This window comes from Rana temporaria, chromosome 3 (genome assembly GCF_905171775.1).
Source record: "Rana temporaria chromosome 3, aRanTem1.1, whole genome shotgun sequence".
Lineage (NCBI taxonomy): Eukaryota > Metazoa > Chordata > Amphibia > Anura > Ranidae > Rana > Rana temporaria.
The window spans coordinates 157,181,450-157,205,782 of record NC_053491.1 but is presented as its reverse complement, the minus strand read 5'-3'; the positions used below and the strand labels follow the sequence as shown (position 1 = coordinate 157,205,782).

Below are 24,333 nucleotides of genomic sequence, written 5' to 3'. Positions count from 1 at the left end.
TATTGCGGCAGACACATCGGACACTTTGACACTATTTTGGAACCATTCACATTTACACAGCAAACAGTGCTATATTAATGCGCTGATTACTGTATAAATGTGACTGGCAGGGAAGGGGTTAACACTAGGGGGTGAGGGAGGGGTTAAATGTATTCCCTGGGAGTGATTATTACTGTGGGGGGAGGGGACTGACTGGGGGAGGTGACCGATCTGTGTCCCTATGTACAAGGGACGCAGCATCGGGCTCCTCTCTCCCTGACAGGATGTGGAGCTCTGTGTTTACACACAGAGCTCCACGTCCCTGCTCTGTCACTGCTGATCGCGGGTACCTGGCAGACTTTGCAGATGCCAGGCATGCACATCGGCATCTCAGCGATGCACCGGGCACAGTTTTTCCCCGCTGCACGCCCCCAGCGGCACGCGCGGAGAATGCAAATAAAATGACATCCAGGGACGTCTACCCGACAGTTGAGAGCCGCGCTGTGGACGTCTTTCGTCTACAGCACGGGTCTCAAGTGGTTAAGGTACAGTAATAATAAAAATAATAATTTTAAACATAATGGCCCAGATTCACAGAGAGCAAGGTGTATGCTACGCCAGCATAGCACACACACCGTACGGCACGCCAACGTAGCGAGGCAAGCATGACATTCAGCAAGCCATTGCACCCCATGCGCCAGTGGTTAAATGTAAGGTGTTAATGTCATGTGACTATGTAGAATATTATGGGTATTGCATCATACTAAAAACTAAGGATTGATTGCTGCTATAAACCATTCAGAGAAGTCCAGGGGGTAGAGGCGCACAATAGATCTGGCCAAGATCACCCACAGATGGCACTCAACCCAAACCCCGATGGAAGCACCACACTATAGACTAGTACAATCAGTGGATCTCTGCTGTTTAGCGGACGTAAGAAAAATGTGGCTTAGATCTTCAAAATCACACAGTATGATGTAAGGTGTTCACATAGCCCATCTGTATAGTGCTTTTAGCCTAAAGTACAGCGCTGTAACTGTTAAGACTGGAGAATGGCAATGGACAGCACGCTGAGATCCACTGATTGTACCAGTCTATAGTGTGGTGCTTCCATTGGGGTTTGGGCTGAGTGCCCTCTGTGGGCGATCTGATGAAGAGGATTAATGCTGCAACTCGAAACGCATTGGGTACACTCTGTTGCATGAGATCACTAGACAGAGGAAGTGGTTTTCTTCTATGCTATTCATCGTGAACCTGTTTCTGTATTTGCATCCACTGTAGTTTTATTGCCACATAATTTCCTTCCTGCTTTTTAACTTGCACTTTGTTCACTGTGTATATGATTTACCTATTTTTACCAATTATATCACTTGATGCAGTATACAGATCACTATACAATAAGCATACGTTTGGGCGATACTTAGAATATTGAGTGCATGTTGATTATATGTGATAATTAATTTTACATATATACATGATTTGTTCAGGTTTATAATGATCACTATGCACACTTAAGGGTATAGGCTCAGGAACAATATTTATTTGGTATTAGTGGTTTACATTGTGGGAACACAATCAGGTTGTTTGCAACCACCCACTACAACGTTTTTTGACCGCCAACATACATGTTATTTATAGGTAGCGTGGGAATATACACTCCTTCCAAACTGTGTCACAAACTTGTGCAATTCAAAGTGTTATTTGCTGAGATGCATGGCCAGAGTGCTTTCAGTGAAACTCACATATCAAAATGATCAACAGATCCAGAGATACAGGCAGTTAAAGCAACACAAATCAAGAACACTGAGAACACCGAATGTAGCTTCTATTCATCTGAGATTCTATATTAATCCTCTATTTGTTCTATTTGACATAAAGCTTTTGCAGGTGGGAGATTAATAGGATCAAGTTCTGCTTTTCCCCCAAATTCCCATATAGGCCTATGTCTCTGAAGCTTCTGATTCCATTTTTATTGTAAGTACCCTCTGATTAAGGTTTTTTTTAATCACACACACAAAGTTACCGGGCAACTGGGTAGTGAATTCATTTGAAAACTAGTCCAGGAGATGAGTAGTAGATGTGTGAAATCTGTACAGTTCACCATGGCTTTTTGTCCTTTTATTTGTTATGTGTCTGGAAACTGAAGATGAATTGTCATCTACATTAAAATGACAGTTAAGTTAGGTTTACCTCTCCTGAAAAGAAGTCCTGTTTTCAACAATATTGCCTGCAGCATCTCTAAGTACATTCTATTTTACTATGATAAATATTCTCCAGGGAGAAAAATGCTCATGCATCAGAAGGCAGAGCAGGTTTCCTGTCTGTATCCAAACAACATGCTATGAGTGGCGAACCTGAACAGCTTATTTGCAGAAAATATAGATGCAAAACACATGACAGGCCATGTTGCTAGAACTTAGGCCCCATTCACACTTCGGAATGGGGATGTTTGCGATTAGATGTAGGAGACCCAGCAGGAGTTTCCTACGAATATCATCTCCTCTCCAGCATCTAATCACAAATATCTGCATTCACAGGTGTAAATGGGGCCTTACATTTGCTAAAGTTACCCATATTTATCGGCGTATAACACGCACCCTAACTTTAAGAGGGAAGTTTTAGGAAAAAAACATTCCAAAGCCCCCTGCGTAACACGCAGGCACAGTTTACCCTCTATTTTCAGGGTAAAAAGTGAGTGTTACAGTATACGCCAAAAAATACAGTAATTTGTTTTATTGCCATTCTTTTATAGACTACAGGGACAAATGCAAGTCCATAATGTTTTTTTTTTTTTTTAAATACATATATATTTTAAATGTTACACAGTTTGCTGGTGAACCTGAATTTAAGTAAGCTCTGTCAGAATATCAGAGTTCTGTCCAATAATCAAAACCACAAAACGCATACATGTGAGTAAATGTTATTGTATTCACATGATTGCACACAAAAATGCTTTTTATTCTGTATTAGTAGATCTACCTCCTTATCGGTTGCGCGCTAGCCCTATAGTTTTTATATTTATCTTTTAATATTTTTGATAATTACTACAAATTTAAAACGTGAAAAAGTAATACCGTATTTTCCGGTGTATAAGACGACCGGACGTATAAGACGACTCCCTAATTCTACTGCATTGCCTACATTTTTGCCTATACTCACTGTATAGGACAACCCCCCTTCTGAGGCTTCATATTATTTCTTCTTAACAAAAGTTATAGCCATACGGTGCTGAGCCAATCACGGCGAGCAATGTATTCTAATAATGAATACAAAGGCTGCTCAGATTGGCAGAGGCTGTGACATCATCAGCCTGCGCCGCTCTGACTGTATGACTGAGATGTGTCCTGCTCGGATTGGCAGACGTTTTTACTCCAATCCGAGTAGTTTTAGTGCTCTGTATCCATCAACAGAGTGCATCGCCCGCCGAGATTGGCTGAGTGGTGCATACTGTATTACCGAGCACCCGGCGGGCTGACATCCATCTGGCAGCCGCTTCACCCGGCGTATATAAGACGACCCCCGTTATTTGGCTGTGAAATTTAGGTGTATAAGGTTGTCTAATACGCCAGAAATTATGGCACATTAAAAATGTTCAATAAATAATGACAGTGTTGTTGATCAAGTGTGGGTAAACGTGAAATTTTTTCTGAATATATGTATTTGATCCAGAAATGTTTGAACTGAACAACCTCACCGTTTACAGTAAAATTCAATGGGCTATCCCATAATTCTCTGGGCTTACACAGAAGTCAATCCCCAGTAGGCAGGCTTGGCTCTAGAGAGCTCTCACCACTGGCCAGTTTCACCAATTAAAATAAAACAAATCTAGAAAAATCAGGGTCTTCTGCTTGACCCTTAAGGGTTGTCAGTGATAGTGTCCAAATGTGGAACCATGGCCAGGCTAAATGAAAAATGTTTATACTGATTATATCAAAGGGTTGACACACATTTTCATTTGTTACCAGGACAACTATATCTGCTTTGCAATACCATGACATGAAAATCTGGTTCCACGTGTTACTTTTTAACCTGCAAAGTCCTAAAGATCTCATGTTTGGTTACCATAGCAGAAGCCTGCTGTGACATCTATTTCTGCTTTTTGCTTGCTATTGTTGCTACAACCACCAAGAAAACAAACTTTATTTGTCAACTGACAATGTTGAAATGAGAAGTTTTTGGGGAGCAGACCAATTCAAAGCTAATACCATTTTTCAATTTGATGCCAGTTGAGGATCATACTACAAGAGAAAATAATTTTCATTTACCTAAAATGTATTTAAAATGTTGTTTGGGGTGCTGCTGATGTTGTTTACAAACAAAGACATTTAAAAGAAAAGTTGACACAGCAAGCAAAATATGCGCTGCCAGTATATAATGTCGCTGTTGGGAGTCCCAGAAATGACTTCTAGTTACTGCAGCATACCAGCCTGTACAGCATAAATAGACCCCACATAACTGTAAATTAAAGAATTTATTATTTTCCCTTGTTGCACTAAAAGTCCATAACATGGTACCTCCTCAATGCTGTACAAATGTCCCCCTTTTTTCAAAGGCAACCTTGGTTCCTTGGACATGTGGTGGGCTTCCCATGCTGTTTTTTGCATTTGCCTGCTGTAGTTGTGCTCCAAAGGCCTGAAACATTATTTCCCATTGACCTTAGCGGTAGTTGGATTTGATATCTTCTGCATTTAGACCCATTGAGTTAAACTGTCTTCAAATTGAACAGAAGCATTTTAAAGCAAAATCTGAACATACCAGTTTCAAGTTTACTGTAGAACAATTTAACACCAAATAAATTCTAGCGTTTTAATTATAATGCCAATAATTAATTAACTGAATTTCTGTTGGAACACTAAGAAATTATTCGCTTTTAGATATTATGAATAATAAATATGTTACAAAGCAAACTACAAGAAACTGGGAGTAAAATGCTGAAAACTCCCTTATAATATCAAAATTTAATATGCAGTTTTGACCTAGTTTGGAGATTTTGTATGAGGGAGAATGTAGTAGTTCAAATTAGGGATGCTTGCTCTGTCCTTTTAAGCAGAATGCTGATTAAAGGTCTTGATCCTCAGATGACACCTAATTAATTCCTAATGTTAAGTCCACTCCAATCACTGTAGATGGAAATTGTGAACATTTTAATAGAGATGTATTTGGTTCAAAATTTGGATATCTGAATGAAGTTTTAGAGACAGAACAGACAGAAAAAATGTATCATTGAAAATCACTATTTGTATGCTCGGCAAGCAGGTAACTTTTTAATAAGTGTTTGCCCTTCCAGGGATTGTAGATTTAACACTTCACTCTTTGACAATCTTTTACACCACAACCACCTTAAGCTCTCAGATACTGTATATACAAACCCTTGAACTCTTGTCTTACCAAGCCACAGCACTTCTGCTTGACCCCCTCATGGGCTAAGGAACTTAACTCACCAGAGGCTGTGGACCACATCCTTGCTGGCTAAAACACTACCTGTGCTTTTTCGTCACCAACCAATTCTGACGAGGGCAGCAATTCAAAATGATGCATTGTGTCTACATTCCTTTTCTACCATCCTTTCAAGAGACAGGGCAACAGCAGTGTCCTTGGTGTAGTTGGAACAACCCCCCATTGCTCCGCAGACTGTGGTCCTGCCAATGGATATTCTGTTTCTGGGACAAATTGGAGAAATTTGCTGTCACTGTCACAGGCTACCAAACTTGCAAAGACCCTCTCATCTTTTTATTTGGCTTTTTAGATGGATACCACCCAAGCCACTTGAATGCACACTGGTCAACTGTATCACGCAACAAAGCTTCTGGCCACCATACAAAAAACAGTTTTATGGTGGCCAGAAGAACCATTCTCAAACAGTGGACTTCCATATCCCCTCCGAACATTGCTTTTGTGAAAGTGGATCTGTTAGGATTGTTTCATAAAGACATGCTAGATGCAACCCTGTCTCACCAGGATTTACCGCTGCACTTCCATCACAAATTGGCCCTTTATATTGCCAAAGTTCTCCCAGCCTCTGACAGAGCTCTCGCCATACCTTCTGCATTGTGCTTCTCCAATCTCCAAAAAAAACTAGAGGTGCTAGCTTATCTGCCACTTTTTGTATGGACAAGTAGGTCATAGAGTTTTTTGCTATATTACACTATTATCCCATGATACTAAATTATGCCTTGTATTTTTTTGTACATCTGTGTTACATCTGGGCTAACTAATAGCTCCTGGTTTGAAAGTGCTTAACCCCAGGTTTATTGCCCTTCTCCCCTTATCATACCCCTCCTCCACCCTCCCCACCCCCTTCATCCTATTATGTAATTTACCATGTTATTTGTTTGTGCTATTTGGCATTTGCATCAGATGATACCCATGGTGTTATTGTCTATGATTCTTATGATGTAAAGCTCAATAAAGTTTCTTTTAAAAAAAAGAAAAGTGACAGTTACATAGTTGCATAGTTAGGTTGAAAAAAGACACAAGTCCATCTAGTGCAACCAAAAAAAAAAACAATCCCATATACACAATCCTTCACCCACAGTTGATCCAGAGGAAGGCGAAAAACCCCAGCAAAGCATGCTCCAATTTGCTACAGCAGGGAAAAAATTCCTTCCTGATCCCCTGAGAGGCAATCACATTTTCCCTGGATCAACATTAAAGGGGCTGTAAAGGATTTTTTCCTTAAATAGCTTCCTTTACCTTAGTGCAGTCCTCCTTCACTTACCTCATCCATCCATTTTGCTTTTAATTGTCCTTATTTCTTCTGAGAAATGCTCACTTCCTGTTCTTATGTCTAACTCCACACAGTAATGCAAGGCTTTCTCCCTGGTGTGGAGAAAGCCTCTTGAGGGGGGAGGGGGCGAGCAGGAGTGTCAGGACGCCCACTAACACACAGCTCCGTTCTCTATCTGCAAAGTAGAGAATGTCCTGACTTGCCTGCTCACCCCCTCCCCCCTCAAGAGGCTTTCTTCACACCAGGAAGAAAGCCTCGCATTACGATGGTGAGTTACAGACAGAAGAACAGGAAGTGAGCATTTCTCAGAAGAAATAAGGACATTTAAAAGCAAAATCGAAGGATGAGGTAAGCGTAGGAGGACTGCACTAAGGTAAAGGAAGCTATTTAGGAAAAAAAAATCCTTTACAACCCCTTTGACATAACAAATCATTGTACAGTCAAAGTACAAGTGGACCAGGACTGTCATACAAATAAGACATAGCAAAAAATGTTACTTGGGTAAGAGGTGTGCCCCGTGTTCTGGGAGAGAAGAACAGGAATATAGTATATAACTGAAAATAGGAGGAGAAATACCGAGAACAAAATCTCCAATCAATATCTCCAACAAAAAACATTAAAGAAGTAAAGGGAGGAGGGATTAAATAAAAATATTGGGGTAAAAAGAGATAGAGGTTTCTCAGTACCTGCACACCTCCCACTTCTAGCTTTTACAGGAACAAGGACAAGGATTAGAAGAGGGCAGCATATAGGATTCAATCCATAAAATGAATCAGTGTCTGGGTATGTCTAGGTACATTTTCCACTGGTTTGTTCAGTAGGATGACCCTAGTATCCTTGACGATATTAACCATTGTGACCAAAAATATGAATGACTGAACCCTTATCCAAAAGCGGTGAATCTTGGGGCATGTCCACCATATGTGCAGTGGTGTGCCTGCCTGGCCACAACCCCTGATGCGGGAGGGTGAAGCTCCCGGATACATTTTGGACAGGCGCTCTGTCACTAAGTGCCATCTAGCATGTACTTTGTATCCTTCCTCAATCAGGGCAACATTAAGGATACCTTTGTGGATTTGTGAACTTAATTTGTGCCCGTCCCATGCCTCAAGGGCTATGCCCAGCTCTCTCTCCCCTACCACCTGGTAGGACAATTAAGTCAGAGGGCTGGTGAACAGTCTGTAGAGCATATAGTATACAAAAATTAGTGTAGCGCTGGGTGATGAGACCAGGTAGGTGGAAACATCTGTGTATAAACCTGAAAAAAGTGTATACCAATAAAAATAACAAAAAGTGACAGTCACCAACTCACAGTGGCAATAAATAAAATGAGACTAGACCCAATATAATATATGAAAAATGTGCAAATGAAAGGCGAGTATGTTGCATAATGAAACACAATGAGAACTCATAGATGATGAACACCAAGGTCTCTAATTGACAACAATTGTAGTGAGAATAAACTCACTATAATACATAAAAAATGTGCACATTAAAGACACAGTGAAAGTTCATGAGAAATGAACATCAAAGTCCCAAATGGTGCTTAGGAAGAGGAACAGCTTCCAGGTTAGATGTTGTCAAGTAATCCAAATGGACTAATCAAATGTGCAGCAGAAACTTCCAAAGGATTCGCAGATAAAAGATTAAATACTCTTACCAAGTATGATGGACACACATGTCATATGACAGTGGGTCAAACGAACTTTGAACTCTCAGTTGTTGGTGCTCCAAAGCTGTAGGTCAATCACTCTGAATTGAATGGTGGGTCTTACAACTCCAAACCATGGAACCAAACGGCAAAATGAGGAACCGACAGCCAAGTTGAAGTAAATGATGATAGTGAGGTAGGATGGCCCGACACGTTGCGTCGGACCAGCATCACTACGCTTCCCACATTGCTTTTAACCTATATTTTTACTATAGTTGTGATCACTTTTATTCTCTATACCTTACATTGGTTTGTACGATATTTTTTTCTATAAATAAACCGTATTTGGTTGATCTGTACTAGGGTTGTCCCGTTACCACTTTTTTAGGACCGAGTACAAGTACCGATACTTTTTTTCAAGTAGTCGCCGATACCGAATACCGATACTTTTTTTAAATGTGTCCCCAAATGCAGCCATGTCCCCCCCATATGCAGCCATGTCCCCCACATATGCAGCCATGTCCCTCACATATGCAGCAATGTCCCTCACATATGCAGCAATGTCCCTCTAGCCATGTCCCTCACATATGCAGCCATGTCCCTCTAGCCATGTCCCTCACATATGCAGCCATGTCCCTCACATATGCAGCAATGTCCCTCTAGCCATGTCCCTCACATATGCAGCAATGTCCCTCTAGCCATGTCCCTCACATATGCAGCCATGTCCCTCACATATGCAGCAATGTCCCTCTAGCCATGTCCCTCACATATGCAGCAATGTCCCTCTAGCCATGTCCCTCACATATGCAGCCATGTCCCTCTAGCCATGTCCCTCACATATGCAGCCATGTCCCTCACATATGCAGCAATGTCCCTCTAGCCATGTCCCTCACATATGCAGCAATGTCCCTCTAGCCATGTCCCTCGATGCGGCGGCGCGATGCAGCGGCGGGGGGGAAAGGGGGGGGAAGTATTCTATTTAGGTATCGGGGGTATTTGCGCGAGTACGAGTACTCCCGCAAATACTCGGTATCGGTCCCGATACCGATACTGGTATCGGTATCTGGACAACCCTAATCTGTACCATATGGAGCCCTTTTTTCCATTTCATGTCATGTTGGGGTTTCGGTGATCCATTATACCTACTATCATCATTTATTTCAACTTAGCTGTCTGTTCCTCAAATTTTGATGTTTGGTTCCGTGGTTTGGAGTTGTAAGATCCACCATTCCATTCAGAGTGATTGACCTACAGTGTTGGAGCACCAATAACCAAGAGTTCAAAGTTCGTTTGACCCACTGTCGTATGACGACATGTGTGTCCATCATACTTGGTGTCAGGAAAGGTTCCACCCGCCGGTAATACTATCTGATATTTGGCGTGCAGTACTGATGTCCACCAGCAGGTGTCTCCTGGAAGTTTTGAACTGTCAGGAGAGCCTTTCCCTGCTGGTGTTATGTGATCTTTGGGCCGCAGTACTGGCGTCCACCAGCAGGTGGATTCTGGCAGTATGGAGCAGATATCTGCTCCTGCAGTTAAGAATCACCAGAACCTGATAGCAGGTAATGGTATAAAAACCTGACAATTTCAAACACACTTTGCCTTGGCTTCGTCTTGTGCCCTGATCTGTTAAACTTGATTCTAAACCTAAACCTGAACCTAAACCTGACTCTGATCCCAATTTCCTATCTGTACCTGTTCCTGTCAGTCCTGTATCCCTGGATCCGTGTCCTGCTGTCTGATCCCTTCCACCCTCTCCCTGTACGTTGCTCCTTGCTGATCTCCTGATATGACCCTGGCTTAGCTGAGACTACGATCCCGGTATTCCCTTTTGGCTATATATATATATTTGTCTGATTGTTGTTATTTTGGGGTCTTGTCTTATCTTGGCTTGTTGTGCACTGTGTGATATTGTAGGTGGTTGCGTTTACATATTAATCACATTTCTTAATAAATTATTACTTTCTACACCTATATACTTCTGTTTCACTTGTGCAGTACACACAGTTTTGATCACATCTGATTCCTGACACTTGGTAAGAGTATTTAATCTTTTATCTGAGAATCTTTTAGAAGTTCCCCATGGCATTTGATTGGTCCTTTTGGTTTACATGACAACATCTAACCTGGAAGCTGTTCCTCCTTCCTAAGCACCATTTGGGACATTAATGTTAATTTCTCATGAACTTTCATTGAGTTATACCACGCATATTTTATGTGCACATTTTTAATATATGATAGTGAGTTCATTCTCACTACACTTGTTGTCACTTAGAGGCCTTGGTGTTCATCATCTATGAGTTCTCATTGTGTTTCATTACGCAACATACTCACCTTTCATTTGCACATTTTTCATATATTATTTTGGGTCTAGTCCCATTTTATCTATTGCTACTGTGAGTTGGTGACTCACTGTCCCTTTTTGTTGTTATTTTTATTGGTATACACTTTTTTTCAGGTTTATACACAGATGTTTCCATCACCCAGTGGTACACAAATTTTTGTATACTGTTCTTAGACTTTGTTTATTTGAGTGTTGGCTGCTATTATTATTATTTTCATTTGCTTGTTTTGGTTTAGCGCAGTGTTTTACCCCTGTCCACAGTTTCTAATACAGTTTCTAATACACTTCGGGTGATGTACACAGTATATAATACAGTGCATCCGGTGTGCAGGTTCTAATACACTTCAGGTGGTATACACAGTATATAATACAGTGTGTACCGTTTCTAATATACTTCAGGCTGTGTACACAGTGTAAAATACAGTGCAGCCGGTGTACCATTTCTAATACAATGCAGGCGGTGTACACAGTATATAATACAATTTTGTGTACTGTGAAAATAAAAAATCCCTATCATGTCCGGAAGACCACCAAGGAAAGGCAGACGCTCACAGGCCACTAAAAGAGGGCAAGCAACCTCTGTGTCTACAGTCAACAGTGGTGGTCGTGGACATGGTGCATCCTCTGCAGGTGGCCGTGGGGCACGCTTGTCCTTTTTTTCTGCTGCTGACTGTGGTATTGAGCCACATGCAGAAGAGCTGGTGGAGTGGATAACAAAGGCGTCCGCATTCTCCTCATCCTCGGTCACCCAGGCTCATAGTAGTTTGCTTCCAACGCAGATTCTAAAGTCGCCTCCTCTCCCGGCACCTTGTCCACAGTTACTCCTTCTGTAGCCCCACCATCATGAACAGAGGATTCACCAGAATTATTCGACCACAGTGTCAGTTACATGCTGCTTGAGGATGCGCAGCAATTTGAAGGCTCCGATGTTGGTTGCCAGATGGAAGAAGGGAGTAACGAGAGCCTAGAGAGAGGGGGTACCACAGAAGGACAAGAAACTGTCAGTCGTGTTCCCCAAGCTGCAGCATACTGCCAAGTTTGCTCCAGTGACAAGGAGGTAGGGGATGATATGGTCACTGATGGTACTTGGGTGTCTGAGAGAAGAGAGGAGGAAAGTGAGGAGAAAGAGGCACAACTCAAATGAGGCAGGATGACCTCCAAGGGTCAGCTAGAGGGCAGCCACCCAATTACATCACACCACAGAGCTCCACAGCTGCAGGGCGCTGCTGACTCCCCGCAGACTTTTAAAAGTTCCTTGGTGTGGGCCTTTTTCTACACTTGTTCAGCAGATCGCAGCGTTGCTGTTTGCAACCTATGTCTGAAGCGTATCAAGCGTGGCCAGAACAGTAGCCGCTTGGGCACCACATGCTTGACCAGACATATGGCGACCTGCCATGCAGTCCATTGGAAGCAGCAACTAAAAGACCCACATCAGAGAAAAAGGCAGACTTCTCCTTGCTCCTCATCTGGGATCTGAAACACTACTATACCTCCAGTCCTCTCAACAACCTGCACTGAGAGAAATTAAGGTATAGTGGCAGGTTCCAAAACGCTATTTCTTTTCATGAAAGGCCATTTTGAGTCTCTCTCCTGCCACGTTGAAGGCAATGTTTTGGCTTTTTTGGACAGGGCGGTCAGCAGTAAAGTTGATATTACCGCTGACTTATGGTCCAGCAGGCATGGGCAGGAACATTACCTTTCCTTCACAGTACACACGGTAACTCTGCTGGCAGCTGGGAAGGATGCAGAACAGGGTTCAGTGTTGGAGCTTGTTCGACCACCAAGCCTCCAAAAGCTAGTGGTGATTCTGCTACAACATCTGTATGCTCCCCTCCCTCATTTTCTTCTTCCTCTATGACCTCTTCTGCAGAATTGTCCTCCGAACCAACCGTGCTTCCTAAATGCCCAAGGGACTACGCAATCAGTCAGGCAAAAAGATGTCATGTGGTGCTTGAGTTGGTCTGCTTAGAGGACAGGAGCCACACTGGGGCAGAGATTCTGCGAGCCCTGCAGGCTGAGAGGTGGTTGACGCCAAGCTAGCTCCAGCCAGGAATGGTTTTATGTGACAATGGCACCAACCTTCTTTCCATCCTTTAGGGACACTTGACCAACGTTCCATGTTTGGCACATGTCCTGAATCTGGTGGTGCAGTGTTTCTTGACCAGGTACCTAGGTTTACAAGATCTCCTGAGGCATGCCATAAAAGTCTGTGGTCATTTCCGCCAGTCATGCAATGCCAGTGCTTATCTGGCTGACATTCAAATGAAAATGCAACCTGCCCATCAACTGTCTCATTTGTGACATGCCCACCAGGTGTAACTCAATGTTGGCAATACTGCAGCGGCTGCACACACAGCAGAGGGCCACCAATGAGTACCCGTGTGAGCATGGCACCACAACATGGTCAGGGGAGCTTGGTTCCTTTTCGCCATGCCAGTGGCTACTGATCAAGGATGCATGCACTGTCCTGTCACCATTTGAGGAGGCCACAAGGATGGTGAGCAGTGACAATGCATACATCAGTGACACTGTCCCTCTAGTTTTCCTGCTGGAGGACACACTTTGTGGAATCATGGACAGGGCACTTGAGGCAGAACAGCGGGAGGAAGAGGAGGACTTCCTTTCCTCTCAAGGCCCCCTTTATCCAGATAGCATTCCTGCGGGTCTGCCAAGCACACAGGAAGAAGAGGACGAGGAGGATTGTGTCAGCATGGATGTCGAGAATAACACGCAACAGTCTTCAAGGGATGGCTTTCAGTCCCCAGAAACCCAAGGAGTCGCACATGGCTGGGAGGAGGTAGTAACGGATAATGTGATCCGTAGTGACCCAGAGGACTCAGAATCAAATGCCTCTGGAAACTTACACTGCATGGCCTCCCTGATTCTACAAAGCCTGCGAAAGGACATCACTGGCTGGCAAGCCTTTTTGTTCCACATCACAAGGGTAAGGTTTCAGAACTCATCCTGCCTTCGCACAGGAAGCAGAGGGTGAAACATCTTCAGGAGGCCTTGAAGAAAAGTTTGTGTAACGCATTTCTAAACCCTGGGAGGTTACCATTTCCTGGTGCTGGACAAACGTGTTTTATGAGGCTTCATTCGGTCAGAGGAAGAACGGTGGAGAAGGTGGCCTGCTGACTGATGTCTTTAAACAAGTTTTTAGTCCTCAGTGCCAAGGTCAGGTTCCAGCAACCATGACCTGCCTCTGCATTATATGGTGTAGGAATATCTAGGGGCAAGAGCAGACTTGAAGACCTTTCCAACAGAGCATCCACTGGGTTACTGGGTCTTGAGGTTGGACTACTGGCCAGAACTTGCTTAACCACTTGCTTACTGGGCACATAAACCCCCTTCGTGCCCAGGCGAAATTTCAGCTTCCGGCACTGCGTCGCTTTAACTGACATTTGCGCGGTGGTGCGACATGGCTCCCAAACAAAATTGACGTCCTTTTTTCCCCACAAATAGAGATTTATTTTGGTGGTATTTGATCACCTCTGCGGTTTTTATTTTTTGCGCTATAAACAAAAAAAGAGCGACAATTTAAAAAATATATATATATTTTTTACTTGTTGCTATAATAAATATCCCAATTTTTTTTTTTAAAACTATTTTTTTTTCTTAGTTAAGGCCGATACGTATTTTGACGTATTTTTGTAAAAAAAAAAACAAAAAAAAAACGCAATAAGCGACTGGTTTGCGCAAAAGTTATAGCGCCTACAAAATGGGGTATAGATTTATGATTTTTTTTTTTACTTGTAATGGCGGCGATTTGCGTTTTTTTTGTCAGGGCTGCGATATTGCGGCGGACGTATCAGACACTTTTGACACAATTTTGGGACCATTCACATTTATACAGCGATCAGTGCTATAAAAATGCACTAATTACTGTATAAATGTGACTGGCAGTGAAGGGGTTAACACTAGGGGGTGAGGAAGGGGTTAAATGTATTCCCTCATTGTGTTCTTACTGTGTGGGGGAGGGGACTGACTGGGGGAATTGACCGATGCTGTGTCCCTATGTAAAGGGACACAGATCGGTCTCCTCTCTCCCTGACAGCACGTGGAGCTCTGTGTTTACACACAGAGCTCCACGTCCTGCTGTGTCACCGACGATCGCGGGTGTCTGGCGGACATCACGGCCGCCAGGCACTCGCATCAGCTCCCGAACGATGCGCCGGGCACGTTGTTTCCCCGGCTGCGCGCCCCCAGCGGCGCGCACAGGGAACAACAATAACAGGACGTCCAGGGACGTCCACCCGGCACTTGAGACCCGCGCTTTGGACGTCTTTCGACCATAGCGCGGATCTCAAGTGGTTTATAAGCTACTGGCCTGTCCTGCATCTAGCATACTTTCTGAACGCACATTCAGTGCTGCTGGAGGGTTTGTAATGGATCAAAGAGTGTGCCTGTTCACAGACTCCATTGATAGGCTCACATTTATAAAAATGAATCAGTCCTGGATCAGCAGCTATCATGTTACTGATTGAATTTGCTATGGATCTGGGATCACTTGATGACTGACTATGCTGAGTGCCTATCCTATTCCTCCTCAATCATGATGATACTAGCTTCCAATAATATTTTTGGTTTAGGGCACCACCACCACCCAAGGCCCAATTTTTCTGCCCCTGATTAACAGGGGCATGTAATCACAATTTTTTAAATAATATTTAACAGCAGGGCCCTTTCCTGTGCCCAACGAGAGTAACTGTGAGGGGTTACCGTGTTCTGGCACCACCATCAGCTAGGGCCCAATGTTTCTGCCCCTGTTTAACAGGGGCATGTCATTAAAATGTTTGAAATAATATTTAACAGCAGGGACTGTTCCAGCACCCAACAAGAGTAACTGTGAGGGGTTACCGTGTTATGCCACCACCAACACCTAAGGCCCAATTTTTCATCAGCGTATATAGTGCAGTCCGTATACTATACATACTGCAGTTCAGCGTGTATTGTGCACTCAGTGTAGCATATACAATAAAGTGCAGGGTATATAGTACAGTATACAATGTACAATATAGTGTCTTGAAGTGGTTAAAGGGAGCCTGTGGGGGGACCCCACGCCATTTAAAAAAAAATATGGCGTGGAGTTCCCCTTAATATCTGGGGGGAACCAACACAGTTTTTTTCAATACATTGTTATGTATATTGCTGGGATCTGGCAATACATTACAGCCGTGAGCAAATTTAAATTATATTTTTTCCTTTAGAAATGTCTTTTTGCTGTGGTACTGTTCTAAACATGGGGAAAATGCGCTACTTTACAGGCAGACTAATGGGATCCCCCAGGCATGATATTTAAATGAATATTTATTTTTTATTGCTTCACTTTAAGCATTCTTAAAATCACTGCTCCTAAAAAAAAACTGCCATTTTAAAATCATTTTATTGCATTGATACACGTCCCCTGGGACAGGACCCGGGTCCCCAAACACTTTTTATGGCAATATCTTGCAAATAAGCATTTAAACAGAGCACTTTTGATTTTTCATGTGCGTGTCCCATAGACTTTAACAGTGTTCGCATGTTCGCACACATTTTTTGTCTGTTCGCAAGTTCTGGTGCGAATCGACCCGGGGGGGGGGTGTTCGGCTCATCCCTAGAATGGAGGAGATAAGACAGCTACTGTGCTACTTTTGTTGTGGTTTAAAATGTTACACTGAATGCTCACTGTGATTGGCTGTCAGAATGATCATTCAATGAGGAAGGATCCTATGACTCCCAGTCATAGGATCATCTTTCTATAGACACCGGGTCTCATGGGACTGTGCACAGGAGCAGATAAACTGCAGAACATACAGGTAATGCCCTGTGTAAAGAGGAGGAGGACCTGTGTAAGACGCCAAAGGTAAGCCGAAGGTAGGCAACTGGATTTAGACAAACAACTTGCTGAACACAAAATAGCATGGCTTTACTGAGGGCATTACTAGTAAAAAAAATATATATATATATAAAAATCTGTAAATCTATCCCATTTTTTGTAGATGCTATAACTTTTGCACAAACCAATCAATATATGCTTGTTGGGATTTTCTATCGAAAATATGTAGCAAAATACATATTGGCATACATTTTTTAAAAATTAGATTAGATTGTTTCTGTTTTATGGCAGAAAGTAAGAAATATTGTTGTTTTTTTCAAAATTGTCTATACTTTTTTATTTATAGCGCAAAAAAAACGCAGAGGTGATCAAAAAGCACCAACAAAAAGCTCTGTTTCTGGGGAGAAAAAAACAACTTTTTTTTTTGGGTACAACCTCACACAACTGCGCAATTGTCAGTTAAAGTAGCGCAGTGCCGTGTCACAAAAAATGGCCTGGTCATGAAGTGGGTTAAACATCCTGGAACTTAAGTGGTTAAAATCCAGTATTGCCCTGTCTCATTCTGGTCTGCACATCCTCAGTCGTCCTGTATTCTTGGCACTATTTCAATAATCAGTGAGTCACTAGAGGCCGATCTGCTGACAGGCTCAAAATCTACAACAGAAACTGCAACAGGAATGACACAGACTGTGTCCAGGAAAGACAGATTAGGGAGGGAGAAAATAAAAGCAGGAAAGGTGACAGAACAAACTCTACTGCCAGGTAGACACTAAATAATTAAACTTACAAGGGATTATTTACTAAAACTCGAGAGAGCAAAATCTTATGTAACGCTTCATAAAAAACAATCAGATTCCACATTTTATTGTCAACGCTTAATTGAACAAGCTGAAATTAGAAGCTGATTGGCTACCGTGAACAGCTGTACTAGATTCTGAATACACCAGTTTCAGTAAATCTACCCCATAGCATCATATCCTATCTCCCTGATATTCTCTTTTATCCCTGTAGTGTAAGCACTGTGAGCACTAAAAAAAAATCTGATGATGAAGATGAAAATCATACTATTTATGCTCCCATCAATGGTTTAAATCAGGCTCAAAAACATTGAATATCTGGATGTTACAGATGTGGCCGTATGCGTGTATGACCAAATCTAAAATCAAGATTAAACTCAAACTCTCAAAGCCGAAATAGTAGTCAACCCAGATAGTTTGATATTACTAGCAATCCTTTACAAATGCTATCCTTATTACTCCCTGTCCATATACTGTGCTTCCTAATTGAACCTCAATATGTAAATAGGTTCGCCAGAGATAATGATAAAAAAAATAATGATGATAATAGTAGCAGTAAAAGTAGCATTAATAATGACAGCAATCATCTGGGTTAATTTTTCATTTATATTTTCAAGATCCTAATAATTTACACATATTTTAAAGATGGGCCACTATCCGCATTGAACAAAAAAAACAGCTGCACTGTTAATGCTGAAAAACATTGAAAATATTTTTTTTTTTTGGCCCATATACACCTATGATTGAGTGGTAGCATAGGTGTGAACTGCTACCATAGAAAAGAATGGAAATTTTAATTGAAAAGCATTTTCATACAGTAAAACCAATTAGCCAGATTCACGTATGGCGGCTTAAAGTTATGCGGGCGTAGCGTATGTAATTTACGTTACACCGCCGCAAGTTAGAGAGGCAAGTGCTGTATTCACAAAGCACTTGCGTCCTAAGTTACGGCGGCGTAGCGTAAATGTGCCGGCGTAAGTGCGCCTAATTCAAATTGTGAAGAGATGGGCGTGTTTTATGTAAATAAAGCATGACCCCACGTAAATGACGGTTTGAACGAACGACGCATGCGCCGTCCGTGGACGTATCCCAGTGCGCATGCTCCAAATTACGCCGCAAAGACTCATTGGTTTCGACGTGAATGTAAATTACGCCCAGCCCCATTCACGGACGACTTACGCAAACGGCGTAAATCAGCGTACACGCCCCTAGCGGCCAGCATAAATAGACAGCTAAGATACGACGGCGTGGTAAGACTTACGCCGCTCTTATCTTAGCAACATTTAAGCGTATCTCAGTTTGAGAATATGCTTAAATATATGACGGCGCAGATTCAGAGTTACGACGGCGTATCTACTGATACCCCGTCGTATCTCTACCTGAATCTGGCTATATGTGTTTTATTGCAGTCAAATGAGCAAGTGTGAATAGGCTCTGACAAATCAGTGCACAAAGTATTTAGAATCCAATGAATAATTGTTGAGGAAATACAGTGAAACATTGTTTAACAATATTTCATGAAGTTTATTTTTTATCTTCTTTTTATATTTTACCTTTACAAATATGCATAATGGAGAGGACTTTTCATACAGTACATGTCAAAGAAAATCTGGAAGCATTTTAAGATGCAAATTATTATATTTTATCGCCATAAATTGTGTTAACAGTGATATAAAGGAAATCATAGATTAATAGCATTGCATTAGGTACAGAAGATCAAAGGCATATGGATAGAAGTTTCTGCCACATTTATTTTAGCATATAAACATGCATGAGTCATCACCACCTTTTACTTTAAGTCACCATCATTTTTAAGCCTATTATGTGAAATCTGTCCATGCAAATTAGCAGAAATAGTTGTAGTCTTCAGATTTCCTCTTTGAACTGAATTTCCTGCCATAACTAGGATGTAACGAAGAACATAAATCAAAAATAATACATTAATCATCTAAGAGAATAGCTTATAGTGTGACTAAAAACTGTTTAAGCCATTCTTAGCTGGGGAACTACACCAGATTACATACATGATTCACATTAGTATCTAGACTATTAACAATGAAGTACTGTACCTGAACTATATTAATCCATACCTTAGAGTCATTAATCAGCCTTGTCTTCAAAATGAATCATGATGTTTAAAGGAGCAGTATGGCATATTTTCCATGCATATTACATATCTATCTATTACATATCTTTACGATACTGTTATATATATATATATATATATATATATATATATATATATATATATATATATATATACACACACACACACACATATATATATATATATTCTATTTATATATATATATATATATATATATATATATATATATATATATATATACTCTATTTATATATATATATATATACTCTATTTATATGAATAAATAATTGCATTGGGTGAAATTACAAGTAGTTGATATTAAAAAAAAATTTAAGTAAATTTTTAATGTTATTTTTAATGTATTATTATAAACTTGTCAAGCTTATTTTCTTGGACAGTCCCTCTGCACTGATCTGCTCAAACATTATGATTAAGCTGTACTGTGAAATGTCAATAGACTTTATGCTGCACTGCTGTCTGTGAATTTTTGACCAAAAAATGGAACCTCCAGTCTGGATGTCCCTTGTCCTTCCTACTTTTATGTATTATTGAGTTTCAAGGCAAACCTAGGTTCAGAAGCAAACATAGGTGGGTCCCTCTATCATCAGCAGAATTATTTCTGTATTTCAAGTTTCCTTTCTTGTGCTACTGTTAACTGCAACTAGCCTAAGACTTAACACCTTCTTTTCTTAGCTTCCAAAGGAACCGAAACTGGGCGTTTCTACAATACTGCATGTGTTCTTACCTGTGCAAGAGAGTACCCATAGGCAAAAGGTGAATGTCACTATATCTAGCCATTTTTCATCAGATTGGGTCATTTAATTGGTCACAAAAACCTGTCCCACAGATTTGGATCTCCTGTGCCCAACTCTGTGCCCACTCTGTCTATATTGACAAAAAATGTAAAGTTGCTTAGGGCAAGTTGCTGTAAGGACTGACACCTTCTTAAGTCTATTGAATCTATAGTTTGATGAAATACACAAATCTACTCTTTTCTCTTTATAATACTGCTTCTCCTCTCTATAAGCTCTACTTCCAGTTCAGAGTAATTGAAAAAATCTGTAATACATAGAAGTGTCATTTCATTTTCTGATGAATCTCATTTAGTTCACTAACCTAAAATCAGACGTTACAAAGTAATTTTGAGTACTGAAATTACACAATTTCTATCAAAATAATATGCAGATGACAATTCTGCTTAGCAAAGAAATAAAAATACATATGAAACATGTTTTCTACTTTACAGGAAACTGAACACAAAGGCAAACAGTTTTGGAAAGTCAAATCTAAAATAGGGTCAAAGCAAAGAATTCCAGTGATGAGTATTCAACAAGAAAGTCTGAGAGAACAAAACTGTTGTGTCCCTTGATGATAAACCGTTAAAGATCTAAATTGTTGTAATGGATTTTTCAAGTATTTGAAAACAATGCAGTCCCCTTTGAGACTTTTAAATTAAGGTTTAGCAGCTGTCTTACTTTGAAAGTTAAGCAGCTTGAAGAAATTGCAAAATGGGGTTTAGATTGATTATAGATGACAAACTTGTGACAGTATATGGCCCCAGTTCATGTGTGTGATCAATAAAAAGAAGAGTATTATAGTAAGTTTGATAATATAGTATTAGCATTATTTTTGGGGTGTAGCAAACATTCATGAAGAAAGTGCAAAAACTGCAGTTCTGACCACTAAGCAATCATGTTGACCAAGGAGACAATGCTAGTATAATCTAAAACCTAAGTCTACAAGTCTTGTTATTAATGTTTTTTTTTTTTTTTGCTACAAATATCATGTATGGCATTTCTAGAAATAAATTATAACAACAAAGTAGCAATAATGAGCATTCAGAAGGAACACAGCTATAAAATAAGAAAAAGAAAAAATCGCGCCAATCTATAAAGATTATTCAAACCTATGTGACAACACAATTAGTGTAGTGAATGAATGTCCAAAAAAGAAAAAGAAATAATGTCCCTGTAGCATGTGAAATATACCACACTAGCATGTGTGGGAAACATTCAAATCCTTATTGGAATAACCATAATAGTGAATTATATTAAAAGTCCAAATAGCTGAGAAGTTTCTTAGGACAGACAACACCCGGTGCACAAATGATTGAGTGAGCCACCACCACATGGACTGGGGCTTACCAGAACACATATAAATAACAGCGTTATTTAAAGATTGCAGCAGGGGTCTCCAAGGGGTATGGTCACAACCCAGGATCAATCGATGTACAGCATATATTATTCACTGGTATCTCCACGGAGGGATAGGATAAACTCGTACTGACAGACTCTCGGACCGTAGCAGGAAACAATAGCATGTCATGCAGAGAGAAAGCCGCACATAGCGTAATACGTCCAAAAAAATACTTTTATTAAAAGTGTAAAAACCTACTTACATCAATAGAATGAAGTATAGGCACATAAAAACAATTTGCCGGCCGGCATGGATAGGAGCCCTTCCTCCTTGTATAAACGCGGTGACGTCACTGCACGCCTACGACCCAGACGCGTTTCGTTATAGGATAACGTTTTCAATGGGATGGGCTCTGCAGTGATTCACCGCTTTAAATAACCAGGCCTCGCTTTGATCGCCAGGAACCGGAAGTGGCGAAAACGCCATTTTGGATTTGGGAAATTGAAGCAAAACGGCATGCCTAAACAGGGATGCCTCGAGTGGAAAAGACAGGGAGATCCATGTCGTATGAGGACAGGATTATTTAAAAATTAACCTATATGTATGTAAAAAATAATGAACCTAATAATAATAATCTTTATTTAATCGTGATCAACCAAAAATTAGTACCTGCATTGCGGACTAAAAACTCTGACTCCCCCATGTGGGGAAGCGTGGAATTACGTGCAAAAATTATTATATTTCAACTTAAAAAGGCAAAAAAGGGGGAATTAATACCTCCTTAGCCAAATGTGATCAAAACACACAATAATAGAACACTAAAAAGTGTTACATAGTGAATATACACTAATAAGTGCTAAACTTCAAATAAATGAACAATAATTATATGTTCAAAAAGAACAACATTATTGTTTATCAATAAAAATAGTGACAACCAATAATTATGAGTAAGTGTAGATTAATTAAATATAAACAAATACTCCCAATCATATCCGATAAGGTGAATAACATTGGATTCTCAGGGTTAGTGGTTGTATAATCGAGAACAAAACACCATCCTGGTGAGATCAAAGCTAGGCCAAATCAATAACCAAGACTTAAAAATGTAAAAATATATATACACATATTATAAATAAATTTATAGCAGATCAAGCATTATTAATGAACGCATTCACGTCTGTATCCACGTTAAGACCATGTGGCATATAACATTTAAGGCGATGTATCCAAGCCATTTCAAGCTTGGATATTTCCCTCACCAAGGAGCTACCTCTCCAATTGGGCTTATAAGTATCTATACCCAGGAATAGAGTATTCGACGGGTCTTTATTATGTTTCAACAGATAGTGTTTTGACACTGAATGGTTTTTGAAGCCAGTAATAATGTTGGTAATGTGTTCATTTAAACGAACGCGTAGTGGCCTCTTGGTCCTACCTACATATTGCAGGCCGCAAGGGCACTGCAACAAATAAACAACACCCGTAGTCCCACAGGTGATAAAAGGCTTTATAAGATGTTCCTTGCCAGTGGCAGTAGATGTAAAGGTGGTAGTACGTCTACTTCTGCACGAGTTGTTGGTACAAACCCTACAGCGTCTACATCTATAAAAACCTGTTAACTGGTCAAAAAAACTTGAAGTTTTACATGGAGGATTTAAAATATTGGGGGCAATACGATTACGTAAAGAGGGCGCTCCCCTAAATATGACCTTAGGCTTCTCTGGCAAAAGTTCTTTGAGGACAGGATCATTTCTTGCCAGGTGCCAATGTCTATTTATCAGTTGTTTGATACCTCCATGTTGAATGGAAAATGTAGTGATGAACGGGGCACAGCCCTGAAATTGCTCGCTTTGGTCTCGTGGCCGCTCAACCAAAAGTTCCTCTCTAGGGATGGAACTGACTGTCCCCAAGGTATCTTCCAAAGAATTTAGATCATAACCTTTCTCCAAGAATCGGTCAGTCAACACCTTAGCCTGCTCTGAAAACTCAATGGGATCTGAGCAGTTCCTACGGAGCCTCAAGTATTGGCTCTTCGGGACTGACCTAAGCCACTGGTCATGATGGCAACTTCCTAGTGGTATAAAGGAGTTGCGGTCCGTAACCTTAAAGAAGGTAGAAGTAGTAAATTCATTCCCTTTGATCCGGACATTTAAGTCGAGGTAGTGTACCTCTGTTTGACTAACTTCAAACTTTAATTGGATACCTCTCTGATTCCGATTTAAATCAGACATAAAGTTTTCCAACCTGTCCAGAGGGCCATCCCATAGGAGGAGGATGTCATCAATATACCTGGCCCATAACATGAGCTCAGGCACATTGACACCATAGATGACATCCTCCTCCCACTTGGCCATGAACAGGTTCGCTAAACTGGGGGCATATTTGGCCCCCATGGCTACGCCAGTTTCTTGTTTGTAGAACTTCCCCTCGAACCAAAAATAGTTCGAGGAGGTGGCGAACCTTAGTAGAAGCATAATGAACTCAACCTGTTTGGCCGGGAGGCCGGAATCTCTTCTTAGGTATAGGAGTACTGCCTCAAAACCCAACTCGTGTGGTATAATGGTGTAGAGGGACGTGACATCTATGGTCGCCATCCACATACCTCTCCTAGGGGAGAGACCTGCTAGAAGATTTATAATGTGCCTTGAGTCCTTAACATAAGACGGCATCCCTCTAACTAATGGTTGCAGGAAAAAATCCACATATCTGCCCACCCGGGACGTCACCGAGTCAATACCACTGACAATGGGACGCCCCGGGGGGCAGACAGGATC

General features: G+C 41.1%; 1 protein-coding gene across 2 annotated transcripts in view; it reads right to left on the bottom strand.

Moving 5' to 3' along the window:
* Positions 1–24,333, bottom strand: part of GRM8 (glutamate metabotropic receptor 8) — a 1,246,805-nt gene that overhangs the window by 529,910 nt on the left and 692,562 nt on the right. The gene's annotated exons all lie outside the window — the stretch shown is intronic.